Source organism: Protopterus annectens, chromosome 9.part0 (assembly GCF_019279795.1).
Source record: "Protopterus annectens isolate FY-2018-M chromosome 9.part0, PAN1.0, whole genome shotgun sequence".
NCBI lineage: Eukaryota > Metazoa > Chordata > Ceratodontiformes > Protopteridae > Protopterus > Protopterus annectens.
The window spans coordinates 613,204,526-613,222,215 of record NC_056743.1 but is presented as its reverse complement, the minus strand read 5'-3'; positions in this window follow the sequence as shown (position 1 = coordinate 613,222,215).

Here is a 17,690-nt window from a genome sequence, read left to right as displayed (position 1 = left end):
ACGATGTAAATGAAGAAAAGGCACCAAAAACGTCTGAAGTCAATCTCTTTATTAACGAAAAAGAAGGATGAGCGCTTTCGCATAGACTCCTCTACGCTTCATCAGATGAATTACACTGACAAATAATGCTGTTTAAATACATCTCTAGGTGGGAAAGTTAAACAATTAACTTGCTTAATTATCAATTAAAAACCAATAGCAACTGAACCAAAAAACACAGTCGCATGTAATCTAAGCTCCCAATACTATAGGGCAGTAAAGACGCAAAAGCAAACCTACAGAAACAGCATTGCAAACATATCCACTGCAACTAAAAACTGTTGTTATGAAGCATGACATCAAGTGTGATAAACTATAGACAACATTAAGACAATCATCCTTTCATGAGACAGCTTATTATATAAAAAATATAAAAATGCAATTTGTTTGTTTTACCAACATTAAAGCATTAAAACTGTGCTGACTGCTTCATGAAATATAACTGAACACTTATTCGCTTCACTGCTATAAGCAGCTACATCAAGGCATAACTTTAAAATAAAACTGATAAAGCACTTACAAAAACGGATAGACTAAATTCTCCCGTGAAATGAAGACAAAATGTAAAACGCTTCCGTAAAGTAAAATTAAATACAAATTTTGCTTCAAGCATTTAATATAAAAATGCAGCCTGATCCATAATTTAATTGAATAATGACATCAGAGCTAATAAAAGTAATTTTTAGCAATCCCAAAGACCGTGCAAGCTAAAAAATGACATAACTACAATGTGATATTGATTAGTACTTGACCAGAAAAAATATATATATAGCATGCTTTAAACCTAAAAGTCTATCTCTATAAAAAGTATATTAATAAAAAGCTAAGTTTAAAAGGTCTGGAGCTTATCTAAAAATGAACAATGAAACTGACCTATCAAAAACGACTAACTATATGAACCACAAAAACTCTGTTGTTAACTAACAACAATGAAAAATGAAAATATATTGCTAACTTGTATTTAAACAACAAAAGAATATATGTATAAATACAGTGACTAAACGCTTATGTCCATGCTGATAAATAACTAATCTGGAGCTTCCCATGAACTCAACAAAAAAACAAAAAAGCAACATGAAAATGTGACTCGTGTAAAAGAATTCAAGGAATAACAATAAATAGAGCTAAAGTCTGAAAAGAAAATCTAAAAGCAAATGAAAACATCTATCTGGGTCTCCTACTATCCAATACAGGTTTGACTGTGACGTAATTATTAAGACCTGGAGAGATGTGAGCACTCATTCTCAAAATCCATTTTAGTTCTGCCGTTGCAAGGTGATTCAAGTTGTCACCTCCCTGAAACTTTCTGAGACAACCTGCAGAACTCTGAAACAAAAATCATGACCTTCGTTTTCCAAGATGTGCTTGGCTAGGGCATTGAGTTCATTGCCCTTACGTATGTCATATATGTGATTATAAATTCTCTCTGTCAATTTTCTCTTAGTAAGACCCACATAGAACGCATCACATTTCCTGCATGTTGCTAAATAAATTAAGTTTTTTGTATTGCAAGTAGCGTGAAACTTAGGTATAAAAACCATGCTCAGTGTGGGATGTTCAAAGTTTTGTATCGTTGTAATATATACGCATCTCGTACAATGGTTACATGGGTATGTCCCCAGCCTATTGTTCAAGATCAACTTAACATGGTTTCGATCATTGCAAAGGATCTGTTTTAAGTTGTCACTATTTCTATAAATAAAACTTGGTGTATGGCCTACAATATTTTTAGTGAACAGGTCCATGGTCAGTACATTCCGGTTCTTAAAAATCACTGTTTTAACGAACGTTACATCACTAGTATATTTCAAAAAATAAGATCGTTTCTTATTGTTGGAATAATTTACCGATCTATTGCTATGAGCTCCTTCATAAACTATGATTGAACCTTCAGGATGCATTATTGAACCTATTGTCTTTGATTTAATGTCTCTCACTAACTTAGGATCATAGCCCCTATCTAAAAATAAACTCTCCATTCTATCTGTCTCATTCTTCAATGTAGTGCAATCTTTACAAATTCTAGACAACCTCAAAAATTGGCTTTTAACCACCCCATGGAAAAATATGCCTGGGGTGCATGCTGTCATAAGATAAAAGACTATTCTTCCAATTACTTTTTCTATATAAGGACAGAACAATCAGACCCCTATCTGATATTGTTAAGGTGACATCTAGAAAACTTATACTTATGTTGGATGTTTCCATAGTAAAGGTGAAAAAAGTAGTAGTGGAGTTCAGATATGTAAAAAATGTGTGGTCTCTCTGGCTATACAGCAACAGTTTTTTGTGCTTTTATTACTTGGTTCTTCAAAAATGTGTAATTGTTAATTCAGATTTTTAAGCCTGCGTTTTGAATGTATTTGAGTGTTTACTTTCATTAAGATTATGGTAGCTCAGTGTGCCAGGAATATCAGTGAATATGTTTATGTGAAATCAATACATTTGTCTTATTACTTACACACATACATAGACAAATATAGATATAGATATAGAGGTCTGATTCAGGGTGGCAGAATGCTACATTGTTTTATGTTTCTCACTTAGGGTTTGTTGTATTTTCCTTTTTGGAGATAATTCTGCTTATGTGGAAAAAACCCAGAAACAATTAACATCTAAATTACATGTCTAGCTTTACAATATGTGATTAAAAACATAGCCAGTCTACCTCGGCCTTTGTGGTTGTGTTCATTCATAGACAATAATTAGGACTCTACTGTTTCTACACTCATGTGAAGTGTTACAGTAGTGCATTATGAATATTTTTGAATGTAAGAAGTATCAAACAGCATTAATTATATAATGTAAAACTCCTGTACTGTATCACCAAAAAAGTAAGAATTTAGCATGCACTGAGTCATTTCTGCAATGAATGCTGCATTACTGACTGTGTATACAAATTGAACAGTTTTGATCTTCATCCAGTCATATGAGGCTGCATTAATTGTCGGTGGCCTCTACCAAACATGGCATCTTGAAGCTATACAAATGTGGTGGCACTGTTGGAGTTGCTGCTGTCATAATTACTGTCTGTGCCTATAAGAAACAAGGTTTTCATTGTGGATTCATCCCCACCATCAGCTCACATCTCTCTAGTATGCTAGTTTGAGTAAACTGAATCAAGGCACAAAACAGGGATCTGTGTTACAGGTTACTTAAAAAGGCCAATTTTTTTTCATATTAACTTAGGGTCCAGCTCATATTCATGTAATATGCTTTTGAATTAATATAGACTGAAGTTATTTTTCATATTCTGTACTACCATCTATTTTAAGAACTTAAGCATCTGTCTAAATGTTTAGTTGACGACTGTAATCTGTACACATCGCCTCTGAGATAACACTAATAACTGTAATAATAGATTGAAATTCAATTAAAAATGCAACTGTGAATGCCTTATATACTGGAAAGTCTCATTCTTCTGTTGCATAACTTAATGAAAAAAATATGTTGAGTTTTTTGCTGACTCATTATAAAAAATATATCCATTTAGTCTACCTCTTCTAGTAACTACTCCATATTCTCTACCACTTATACTAAAAACTTGTCACAGTGAACACAAAGCAGTAAATATTCCAAGCACACTCAAATGGTGCATACATATGAATAACTATTGCAAGTTGCCTTGAACTGATATATATATTTGTTTGCAGCTAAAAGCACTCTCTAGAGTCTCTGTGCTCCTTTATCTGTTTAAAACTTTCATTTAGTGGCTCACTGCTGTTTTTCTGCTATGATAAACATTTCTTTAGAATTTTCTGACTAAAATAATTGTCCACCCTCCCTACCTATTGGTATCTTGTTATTTTACTTGGTGGCTTTTCAGTTGCCTGCCCCTACTGTAAATTTGATCTGTGACACTCCTCCCAGGCTAGTGTCATTATCTCATTCTACCTAATACAGAGAGAACATTTGAGAAGGCAACCCACTTGTTTCTTAACCTTGAATTATCTTCTGTTCCTTCTTTCTCCCTTTCCACTTTAAAAAAAAACAACACTTTGCTAGAATTTACCATTGCTAGAATCTCCTTGTGTTCTGACCGAGTGTGCTTCTCAAACAATCTGGAAATATAGAACTAAGTATATTTTTGGCACTTTTTAACTGTTCAGAGTTGAATAAAACAATAATTGAATTCAGTTCAGAATATCGTTTGAATAAATTGCATTTATTTAAACTGCATTTATTTTAATATTGCTACAACTGAAGTGTTCTAGCTTGCACTGCATTTGAATTGTTTACTGTTGTTTTAGCTGTTTTTGTGTAAAAAAAGTTCTAAGCTTGTTTACTGCCTTTTCTGTAACTAGTCTAGTCCAGATACAGATTTTCTGTATCCAGGACTGTTTGTAAGCTTTTGAGTGCCCCCTCAAGCCTTCTTGTGCTGGAGGGAAGCCTTCCAGCTTATCAGTGGGAGTGATAATCACTAGGTCACCTATCTACCACAAGAGGTGTGGTTTCTGGCCCATAAATTGTAGTTTATGGGCCATTTGGGCAGTTTTTCTATCTCTTTCAACTTTCTGGTTTAAAAGTCTGCATTTGTGCTTGTTTCCCACCTTTCCTGTAATTAGCAACTGCCTCATGTACACTGACAACCCTCTCCTCTTACCTCCCAACACTCAGACTTGTGAGAGATGCCCATATATACTAAAACTGGAAGCCATGCACTCTCCAGCTAAGACCAGAATAGCTGATCAAGAGGAGAAGGTGAACACTTGCACAATACCACATGGAACACATATCCCTCCAGAACACACATCAGCACTGCCTTCATATAAAAACACAAACCACACACCCACCTTCATGGAGCCTCTCAATAAAAATCTACCCCAACAGCAGAGACCTCCAAGGCAGAAATGCACTCAACCACCACAACATAACACTAATCATGAGACACATAACTCTCCTAAACAGTGTGCCACTCAACCAAAGCCCCTAAGGCAAAACAGCATGCCCAACACACTAGTTATAGGTGACTCGATAGTGAGGCACACTGATGTCCCACTCACTTGGTTGAATAAGGAGAAAGTAACAGTCAGCTGCCTGTCAGGTGCCAGGATCCACCACATAATGCATGCACTCAGGTCCCTCAACAATAGGTACAAATATGACTGTCATTGTACATGTGGGTGTGAATGACCTGAGACGTCCCTCTCTGGACTGCATGAAAAGAGACATGGAGGAGCTCTTGGATTATGTAGCCCAGGTGGGTATGATCCTAGCCATGAGAAGCATCCTACCATCACCCAGAATGATACCACAGTACAACAAAAAATGATTAATTTCAGCAATTGGCTAATTTTCTGGTGTCATTCCAAGGAGATACAGTATCTGTCTGCCTGGGATGACATGATTGACAGACCTCAATACTTTGCCAGAGATGTAGTCACCTCTGGGTTTCCAGATACTGGTCAAGGCTCTTGCCACCCCTATAGTGCCTTTTTTAGGCTGTGTTCCAAAGACCAAATTACCACCATAAGAGCTACAAACAAATGCAATCTGAGGGTCATGCTGCTCAATGCTAGAAGTCTAAATTTCAAAATACACTTGCTCGAAGCACTCCTTAAAATGGAGAACATCAACATTTGTGCTGTGACTGAGACCTGGTTCAAACAGCAGAAATCACCCCTGCACTACCAGGCTATAGCTCATTTCACAACTTTTGGCTCAAGAACTTGGACCGAAGCTCCAAAGGGGGTGTTTCCATATTCATAAAAGATGCACACACCTCCAGACTGGTAGCCCAGAGATCAGAGATACTTCAGGTGCAGCTAACATTGGGTGAGACAGCGATTCAGGTTGTAGCTTGCTATAGGTTGACAGCCATGTCCCAAGATTCACACTCCACGTTCCTAAGCACCCTGGAGAATATTAGGGTCCAACCTAACATACTGTACAACTTCAACTACTCCTCCATTAACTGAGAAAACTACTCATGTACCAATACACTTGCCCAACATTTCCTGGAATTCATTAATTCCAATGCCCTGGACTAGCTCATTTTTACCCCCACTAGAGGTAGCAACATCCTTGACCTGGTCATTACTAGCATGGGCAACCATTGCTCTACACCAATAATGAACTCCTCCCTGATTAGATCTGACCACTAACTAATCACCGTGGAAATCCACATCCCCCCACAAAGGTAACCACCACGAAAGACTTCTCCATAGCTAACTTTGGGCTCCTAAAAACAGAGGTGGTTGACTTCACTGCACCCATGTAAATGGAGAATATTTGCATGACCACCAAATCATACACCAATGCACTGTACGAACACATACACAAATGCATGGATCTCACCATACCCAATAGAATCAAGACACTCTCCCCCCAAAAATGGAAGCCAATCTGGTGTTCCCCTACCAGAACAAACTCTATAACAGAAGGAAGAAACTGTGTGGAATAAGGTGAAGTCCCAAGACCAGAAAAACTCCCTTACCAGCCTCAACAAAAAGTTGTGATCCCTCAACAAATCATCTAAAGCTAGCTATGAAAATAGAATTGCAGCAAATAGTAAAGACAACCACAAGGCCTTCTATAGTTATGTAAAGAATCTCCACGGCAATACCCAGATTTGCTCTTGCTCTGAGCTACTGCACAATGGTACCTCCTATACCAAGCCAACAGATATCGCCAATATACTGGCCGACAGATTTAGTGCCAACTTTACCCCTCCCCCCAAGGACCAATAAATTGCCATGCACCCACTATTACTGCTGCACAGGTTAAAACAGTACTGTCCAAGGCCAAGAATACAGCTTCTGTGGGACCTGACAATATCGCTGGCTGTATTCTACATGACTACAGAGTGAACTGGCACCACACCTGTGTGCCCTGTTCAGTCACAGCCTCACCTCAGGCTTTGTTCCTACCAAATACCTGTGTGCCCTGTTCAATCACAGCCTCACCTCAGGCTTTGTTCCTATCAAATGGCGCACTGCTACAGTCATCCCTCTCCACAAAGGAAGAGTGACTACAGACCCTGGGAACTATCACCCCATTAGCCTGACAAGTCTGATTTGCAAAGCTATGGAATGCATCATCATAGACCTAATAAAAAAGGATATAGGGAATCTCCAAACACTTTTGTGAAGGGTCGATCATGCCTGCTCAACCTGGTTGACTTCTTTAAGTCAGTCACCAGAGCTGTGGATGAAGGCAAGGGGGTTCATACAGCCTACCTTGATCTGGCCAAGGCCTTTGATACCATTCCCCACTCAGGAATCATAGAAAAACTCACCAAGCTAGGCATTAACCCCTATATCACTAGGTGAGTTGCAAACTGGCTCAGAGATAGAACCCACAGTGTGAAAGTAGCTGACTCCAAGTCAGACTTTTGACCAGTCACAAATGGAGTCCTACAGGGTTCGGTCCTGAGTCCTCTCCTGTTTGGTATCTACTTCTCTGAAGTCCAGGCCAACAAGAAGGGACTCTAGCTGACAAAGTTTACAGACGATTGCAAGTTGGGAGGTATTATTAACTCCCCAAGTGATTTTGACATCCTGCAGAAAGGCCTCACTGAGACCAACTACTGGTGTCAGAACCATGGCCGTAAGCTCAATGCCAAAAAATGTGTCATCATCCCCTTTGGGAAAAACTCAGTTCCCATGAATTACCATATCAATGGTAGTCCACTGAACACAGAAGGTGTTATAAGAGATCTGAGAACACAGGTTGACAGCAACCTCTCTTTTGACCACCACATTGCCACTGTGGTCAGAAAGTCCTTCTATGTAGCACATTATTTTATTTATTGATATTTGTTAACAAGGTTGGTCCAACTGGGCTTGAGGCCCACTTTCAGTGGAGACCCGAGGAGAAAAGCTCCCAACAAGGAAAAATAGTTATATGAAAAACTTTTTTTTTAAGCACATACATACATGAGAGATAGTACAAAGATCAAAATAACAAATCTGTTAATGCAGCATGTATAAAAACAAAATAGAGAGCTTACATGATAAAACAAAAACACAATATATATGCAAAAACAGATATTTACATGAGAAAATTATGCATCTTAATTGGTAAAAATCAGTTGGCATTGGCTTCTATGTGGCACACCTAATTACTAAGGGATTTGCATCCAGGAAGAAAGAGGTCATTGTCTCCCTCTACTCTTCCCTCATTAGGCCAATCATCGAGTACAATGCCCCATTTGGCATGTACCTCACTAGACACCTACAGCAACTGGAGAGGCTGCAAAAGTACCTCACAAAGAGGATCTTAGGCCTTAAACACTTGTCCTATATGGACAGACTCAAAAAACAACAACTATTCTCTGTCTCATATCACCTACTTAGAGGCGATCTCTGCTTGGCTTACAAAGCCATGTCTGACCCAGCTCTGTTAGAAATTCTGCATCTAAAGAAATCCCAATCCCTCTTCATCACACACTCTAGAGACCTCAACCTCATTACCACAATCATCAGAACATGCTTGAGGGACCGGTTCATAACCCAGAGACTGCCTATGCTATGGAATAGACTTCCCATACATGTCAAACATAGCACCTCACTGGCCCTCTTCAAGAGAAATCTTAATGAGTGGATGGGAAATAGAAAATTCACCCCAGGGATCACTCCAGTGGTTCTACTTGATAGAGGCACTGGGAACTAATGTCGAGTGGCACGATGCCAGGGAATCCTATGGGCCAGGCTTGTAAAGGCTCCAGGGCCATTAGCCTAGTACATACCTATGAACCTATGAATCTATTTCTGAAGAGCACCCTTACAAATGCATTGGTATTTATGTAGAATTATTCTTTTCATCACACCCAGCCACCCTAAAATAAGACAACATGGCCACAATTTTCAAATACAGCCTAAAAGAACACCTAACTTCCTCATGGCTATACTCATGCTCCCATCCTAACTAAACCCACCTTTATGTTTTATTTCCATTGCCAATCTCTCTTATCAATCACATTGATGCTTTCACCTTTATTATCCCTGTCTCCTTCCCTTTTATCCTCACCACTGCTTCTCCAATAAAACTATATCCTTAATCATCTCCTGCTAATGCCCCCTTCTTACCCACACCACTATCTTACCTATCTACTGTTATTTCAACCTCTCCTTCTGATCTTTTTTCTACTTATGTTTTATTTTAATTATTTCTGCTTATACACTTCCTCCTTCTTTATGTTCTGTTTCTGAACATTAGCTCGGTATGAGACAATAAAACACAGTCTCTTTGAAGCCATGCAGAGGAAGACAAACAACTACTGGATGATTTAATGAGGAACAGGGATGTTAAATTAAGAAACTTGATAAGGGGGGTTACATTGTACTTATGGATGCTATTGCCTAAGCAGGAAAATAATTTGTGGCTTTAACACGATGTCAATTATGATAATATTCTGAGGAATGACATTTACATTTCTTATGCTAAAATTCACTGTTTTCTTTCTGCTAGCCTGTTGGGGGATTCATTTTGCTGGATGATTATGTACATTTGCCTGTAAGAAACTTTTATTTCTGCAATTTGTAGGATTCCCTAAGAGCACAAGAAAGATTGGATCCACCCTTAAAGCTGAGAGTAGTCACTGGAGGATCAAAGACAGAGCCTTTTACAAAATATATTGAGAAAGATTGACAAACATTACCATATTTAATGTCCAAAGTCTCCATAATAAAATTCCTAACCTACATGCCCGGCTTACCCACAACCAGCCAGACATAGTCGCCATGTCAGAAACTTGGCTGAAACCACACATAAGAGATAATGAAATCCTGCCTCCTGGCTACCATATGATTTGTAATGACAGGCTCAACAAAAAAGGAGGTGGTGCAGCAATAATCTACTCTTCCACCTACTCAGTTACCCTATACAATACTCCCACTCCATAATTAGCCGACTCTGAATTAACCATAGCTCTCTTAAAAATTGAACAAACATAAGTCCATATGCATAGCTGCTCTTTACATCCCTCCAGGTAATAGCATCCCAATACTAGAAGACATTCTCTCCTGGTTCACGTCTAACATTAAAAACAAAACCTTCATCCTAGGTGACATAAACATTAACTGGGCCACCATTAACTCTCAATCCCCTACACAAACAATCAACTTCTTTAAATTTACCCAGCAAATAAACTGCCCCACCAGGCCAAACAAAGATGGCCCCTCTGGCTCCAACATTGACTGGATCTTAGTGTCTCATCCAAATCTAATCTCAGATTCAGGAATCTTTCCTGACCCCCTTAGCGACCATCTACCAGCCTTTGCTGACTGGTACCCCTTCTCCTGTCATAAACAACATCACTACATTCAAACCCAAAACCTGTCCAACTTTAACCCACAAACATTTTCAGACTGCCCAAAATTAACTGACTGGACACCTTTAAGAACTTTACCCTTTGACAACACCATCAACTACTTTAATGAAATTTTCAGCAACTACTCAATAACCTGCTCCTCTCAGGACCAAAAGAGTTAAAGCTATAACTTCTCCCTGGCTATCTAAGGAAACTAAACAGATCATGCTCCTAAGAGACAAAAAGTGGAAGCAATACCAAAGAATTAAGCAACCTAATACCCTACTAGAATTTTAAAAAAACTCCGCAACTCCATAAAAAAAACTAATAACCAGAGACCGCAAAACATATTACTCTAAGCTTCAATCTAAACATACTAACAACCCTAGAAAATTCTGGAATACTATCTCCTCACTCCTTCACCCTGGGAGTAAAGACAACCCATACCCAAACTCTAACTGCTCTGATCAAGAAACAGCCTCTCTATTTAACACCTTCTTTGTGGAATGTATAGCCAAACTTACTGCCAGCTTCCCCAGCTCCCCTCCAATATCTTCCTCCCTCCACATACCTTCCTTCTGATATCAAAACACATACCTCTTCCTTCAGCCTCAATCCTGTGCCCACACACAAAATTAAAAAAAAAAACTCCTCCTCTGACTGAAACCATGCTCCAGTACACTAGATAATTTACCTGCATCCTTCCTAAAACTAACTGGAAACAGCATAGCCTTCCCTATCTCCATCATAATAAATAGGTCCATCTAAGAATCTTATGTTCCTTCACTTTGGAGACAAGCATTCAATATCCCACTCCATAAAGGCAGTAAAAACACCAACACTACTAATTTCTGTCCTATTGCCATACTTTCCCCACTCTTAAAAGTCCTGGAAAAATGTATTCACTCATAACTGATGCCTTATCTAACATGAAACAACCTCCTAAACCCACACAACATGGATTCCATCCTGGCCAAAGTACCATCATTGCACTCCTCGCCTTCCTTGAGTACATTAACCATGCTCGTGACTCCAGCAAAATTGTATCAACCCTGTTCCTGGACCTTTGTAAAGCCTTTGACACCATTTCCCACCCTATACTCCTATCACAACTCTCCTTCCTCAGTCTCTCCCCTTACAACATAGCTTGCTTCAGCATCTACCTCTCCAAAAGACAACAAGCTGTTAAATGGAAACATTCCTCCTCTTCCTTTCTATACACCCCTACTGGTGTACCCCAAGGTTCTGTCCTTGGTCCCTTACTTTTCAATATATTCATCAACAACTTTCACCACACCATCTCCAATTCTGGACTAATCCAGTATGCAGATGATTCAACAATCATCTACTCAGCTGACACCCCTTCCAAGCTTCTGCAGATAACGCAGTCAGCTTTCTCAAATAATGAAACCTATATGTAACACAACCACCTAGCCCTTAATGCCAATAAAACCAAATTAATGATTGTTTTCCCATCTAAACAATCCCTGATTGATAATAAAACTCCTTCAAGATCATAAGCCAGAATAACGCCCCCACTGAAATTGTCCCTCACACCATACCACTCAGTGTCATTAATGATGAACATCTAAAATTCAATATCCACATCCAAACTAACATAAAAAACAAATATTAGGACTCCTATATAGGCATAACTGTTATCTCACCCCGTCCACCAGAAAGACTCTCGCCTCCACATACCTTCTCCCCTCACTAATGTATGGCACTCCTCTGTTCTTGAATCTTCAGCTCAGCTTTCAAAATAAATTAGAAGCCTGCTAGAATAAAATCTGCAAATTTGCCACCAACTCTAGGAACTCATCCCGTCACTGCATCTCCCTCTACTCCCTGCAATAGCTCAAGCTTCTCAATTATCTGAACCTCCTTGAACTCACCACTGCCCATAAGCTCATATTTAACCCATCCTCCTGTCCCTCTCTCTCCATCTCCTTAACCTCCTTTATTCCCAATCACTCACTTAAGTCAGAAAATCAGAACCTGCTCAAAATCTACAAACCTTTACAGCCACCTGGACACTCGACTATCCTGCTCCGTAGCTAAACTATGGAACTCTCTTCCTCCCTCCCTTAGAAATACTCATAACCACTATAACTTTAAATTCCTCCTCCATTCCTACCTGTCTTCAAAGTGGGAATGCCCCTGCTCCTTCCCCACATAGAACCCTGTTATTTCTAATCCCACCTTCTACCTCTGTCCATCATCTCTGCACTCACATCATTTGTCCTCCTACTCCTCCTTAACCTCCAAATTTTGTTAATAACTTTTGTCCAGCAATTTCTTGTCTTCAATTGTAATTCACTGTTAATGACCCTTAGACTGTTCTGTTGCTTGATTTTTACTACTATTATTGTGGAATGTAAAATTTAAATTGTAATTCACTGTTAATGACTCAGACTGTACAGTTGCTAGATTTTAGTATTATTGTAGAATGTATTTTTTTTACTGTAGAATGCTATATAAAGCTGTATAACTTCTTTGTTTTGTATGTGTATATGCTAATATGGTTGTCATTGTTACTAGAGCTTTTCTCCCCTAGCCTCCACAGAAAATAGACTCTTGTTAGGCCCAGTGGACTTCCCCAGTCATCAAACTGAAATAAATAAATAAATAAAGAAATAAAGGATTGAAAAATATTTCCATTAAAGACTCCTACATGTTGAAGAACTCATGGCATTTTTTTAAAAATAACATCTGGGCAATTTATAGTCTGTGTGTTGGTTGCAGTTGATGTTTTTGACTTGTTTACTGTAATTCCTCATAGAACTGCTCTTGAGAAGTTTTTTGACACTATTAGCCTTTGTTAAACTAACAGTCAAGGGTATTTTTTATTGCATGAGTGTATGGACATTGTTTTGAAAAACATCTTTTTACTTGAGGGAGACTACATTTACCAACTAACTAGTGCAGTTATGGTGCAGCTACTGTACCCATTTATGCAAACACAGTGCTAGCTACTTGGGAAAAGGCTTTTGTGTTTTGTTCCAGTTATGCCAAGGATTTATGCAGTTGTACAAGATTTTGTGATGATATGTTTACTTTGTGTGACAGTAGTGACTAGGAATTAGTGGAATTCTTGCAATACTTGGCATAACACTACTTAATTTTTAAAATTTACACATTAACATGATTATGAGACGTGATTATTTGGATGTTCTCATTTATAGAGACATGTCCCAAGTCAATGTTATTTAGAAAGTTGACTTTCTCCAATTTTTACCTGCATTACTATAGGTGCCATCTGCACCATCAGAAAAAAAGTTATCACTAAGCGACAGATAGTCTTGCTTGTCCAGACTTATAAATGAAGATGATATATTTTTGTCAGAAATAGAGCACCTTATTCATATACCTAGGAACAGGGATTACCTTAAAGGCTTGTTGGAACAGGTTATTGATGAGATTTTGAAAGATAGAAAACATGCTTCCAACTTATTTTATGGAATAGTCCTCAATGCCTGGTGAGGGAATGTTATTAATGACAAAACAATCAAACTGAGAGTGATGGTTGTACCTTTTTCTACAGATGGACATTTAGTTTGGTCAGTCATAACTAAAATGTGGAAGTTGACTTTTTAAAATGACATAAAAATAATAGTGGGTAATGAAACAATAGTTGCACATTACAGATGCAAGATTATAAAATAAATTTTGGAAACATTAACATCTATAAAAAAATTGTGACAAAATTTTGTATGTGTAGATTTTGTAAATATTCTTCTGATGATCCTAACAACATTTCTGTTGATGGGATTGACCATCTCTCAACCGTCCAGATTTTCCCAGAATTTCTAAATTTATGCCTCATACTTTTAGTCTGTCCCTCATAAATTTTCTGGTAAATCATTGAGAAATGAAGCAACTAAATAATACTAAATAATGATGGACATGAGTTTCAGACTTCACATCCCTCTGAAAATACATATTTCAAATCCTGTTACTTTAGCAACTTTTTAATCTTATAGGAGCAATATTTAAATTCTGTCCCTATTTTTGGTCCTTTGTCACCCCATTATTGATGGCTTTGTCTAGATTTCTTGTGCTGAGAGGTTGAGAGGTAAGGGTTTGACATGTCAATTAAATATCTTGTTGCCTTTAATTGACATGAGGGATATTGTTTATGCAGCCATCTGTCTATTCTGCCCCCCATTTTACTTTAGAAAAGCTAAAAGAAGGTTAAGGGAAAGCATTTATGAATACTGCTAGGGCTTTACGACTTCAAACCATAGAAACACATCATACAAACATGATGTATCTTGTAGGAATTTTAATAAGTTCTTATATAACATTCAATTTTTGTATTAAATTTAAATTCTGATGAGGTATCCATGATTATTTGTGATGAAAGTGCTTAACCTTGAATAAAATAAACTATTTTTGTAACTGTGGCTGGGATTCAGTATTTACCAGCTTCTTAATCTTATTTACGCTGAAGAATTTGTGTTGGGTTTACAGTTAGTGGGGTAACATGCATGACTCCTTGGATCCTGAATCCTATGCATCTTTAAGGTACTGCCATAAGATGGACACATACTGATTCTCAGGCCTGTCACAGCAAGCCATGTCCTAGCACCATGATCCCTGAAGCAATGTCATTCTTGACATCTTTTCCCCATGCCATGTGTCCCTTACATGTTCATGTTGCCTGCCCTCTGTGTGTCACCTGGAATGTATGCATCTGCTGTCTTGTAGCCATAACATTTCCCAACAGTATTCTGTCCAGTAAGTATTCACAATGTAGTTCATAGGTTCACAGATTCTTAAGTAGGTACTAGGCTATCATCCCAAGGGCCTGTGTAAGCATAGCCAACAAGGTTCCCTGGCTTACGCCACCCAAGAAAGTTATTTTCCTGTGCCACTGTCGAGCAGAGACACTGAAGTGATCCCCGGGGTGTATTTCCTATTTCCCATCCACTCATCAAGATTTTTCTTGAAGAGTGCTAATGAAGAACTTTGCTTGACATAGATGGGTAGCCTGTTCCAGAGTATGGGAAGTCTCTGGGACAGGAATCTATCCCTCCAGCATGTCCTGTTTATTGTGGTGACAAGGTTTAGGTCCCTAGAGCATGTAGCTCAGAGGGATTGGGATTTCTTTAGTTGTAGCATGTCCAACAGCTCTGGGTTTGACATAGCTTTATATGTTAGGCAGAGATCACCTCGGAGTAGGCGATATGCTATGGAGCAAAGCTGGAGTTTTTTGAGGCGGTCAGTGTAGGGCATTTGTTTGAGGCCAGTAATCCTCTTTGTGAGGTACTTCTTTGGCCTTTCCAGCTGCTACAGATGTCTTGTGAGGTACATTCCAAAAGGGGTGTTGTACTCTATAATGGGTCTAATGAGTGTCGAGTAGAGGGGAACAATGACCTCTTTTTTCCTGGATGAGAACCCTTTTATGATGAGGTGTGCCATGTAATAGGACTTCCTGATTACTGTGGTGATGTGACTATCAAAGGAGAGACTACCGTCCACCTGGGTCCCAAGGTCTCTTATCAACATTCGGTGTTAAGTAGATTGCTGCCTATGTGGTAGTTCATGGGTACAGAGTTTTTACCAAAGGGGATGACACTGCACTTTTTGGCATTGAGCTTGAGGCCATGGCTCTGACACCAGGCATCTGTCTCAACGAGGCCCTTCCGTAGGATGTCCACATCATTTGGGGACTTGACTATGGCTCCTAGTTTGCAGTCATCTGTGAACTTCGTTAGCCAGAGGCCTTCCCTGTTAGCCTGTACTTCAGGGAAGTAGATACCAAACAGGAGAGGTCCCAGGATGGAACTCTGTGGTACTCCACTTGTCACTGCGTTGAGGTCAGATTTGGAGTCTGCAACTTTTACAGTGTGGGTTCTGTCAGTGAGCCAGTTGGCAACCCATCTTGTGATGTAGGGATTTATACCTAGTTTAGTGAGTTTAGCTATAATTCCAGAATGGGGGATGGTGTCGAAATCCTTGGTGAGGTCAAGATAGACTGTGAGAACCACCTTACCCTCATCTACGGCTTTGGTGACTGCCTCAAAGAAGTCAATCAGATTCAGGAGGCATGATCTGCCTTTCACAAACCTGAACTGGGTGGGATCCAGAGTTTGGAGGTTACCAATATTTTTGTTTATGAGTTCCATGATGATACGTTCCATGGCCTGGCAGACCAGGCTCATCAGGCTAATAGGTCGATAGTTCCCGGGATCAGTGGAGTGGGATAACTGTTGTTGTGTGCCATTCAGTGGGCACAAAGCCTGATGTGAGGCTATTATTGAACATGGTGCTTAAGTGGGGAGCCAGTTCGTTCTGAAGTTCATGTAAAATGCAGGCTGGGATGTTGTCCGGTCCCATGGATGCTGTGTTTTTGGCTTTAGAGAGTGCAGCTTTTACCTATGTAGTTGTGATTACAAGGACTCTGCATTCTTCCTGTATAGTTATGGGCCCCTTAGGGGGTGAGGGGGGAGGTAAAGTTAGCACTGAACCTATCTGCCAGGATGTTGGCAATATCAGTTGGTTCTGTAATTTCCGTGCCTTTGTGCTGTAACTCAGAGCAGATCTGGGTGTTGCCATCGAGATTCTTGACATAGCTATAGAATTCTTTGTGGTTGTCCTTAGAATTAGTGGCAATTTTATAAGGGATCTCAGCTTCTTACTGAGGCTGACCAGGGAGCTCCTCCTCTTATGGGATTTTACTCTCTTTTGCAAAAGTTTCTTCCTTCTGTTGTACAGTTTGTTTATGGCAGGGGACCACCCGATTAGCTTTCTTTTTTTTGGAGGATAGCGTCTTGGTTCTGTTTGGGATAGCACGATCCATGCACTCATGTAAGTGCTTATAGAGTGCATTTGTGTAAGATTCAGCAGTTGTGTATTGTCCATCTGCATGGGTGTCATGAAGTTTACCACTTCTGTCTTAAGAAGGATGAATTTGTTACTCTTTCCCTGGTGTCTTGTGCAAATTGTGATGACATATATTACCCCCCATCATACATGGTGCTCTGCCAGTGTCTGATGCACGGTGATACCAGACTATGCAATAGACAACAGAGCCTGATAAAAACCTTGTAGGGATCATGCATACTGCTTTGTCCTGTTCATGGCATGGTCCAAAGTTTTGAACCAGATGTAATTGCATTGCCAGTACTGCTGCATTTCACATCTTCTCTGACTGTTGTCTATTGCTGATGATACCTAAGCCTGCTAAGGGTGTCTGTTGCTCTCCTCTGCAGCTGTTGTTAATGCTTATTAGTGCTGTAATCTTGTACCATAGTCATGTTGATCCTGCAAAATAAAGTACCATGTTATTTAGCATAGCACATATAGAAAAAAACATCTGTCAATCTTTATTAGTCAAGTTCTGCAGTGCACCCCCAGATGCTTCCAAGTAGTAGGGCCATGCCTTCAGTACCCT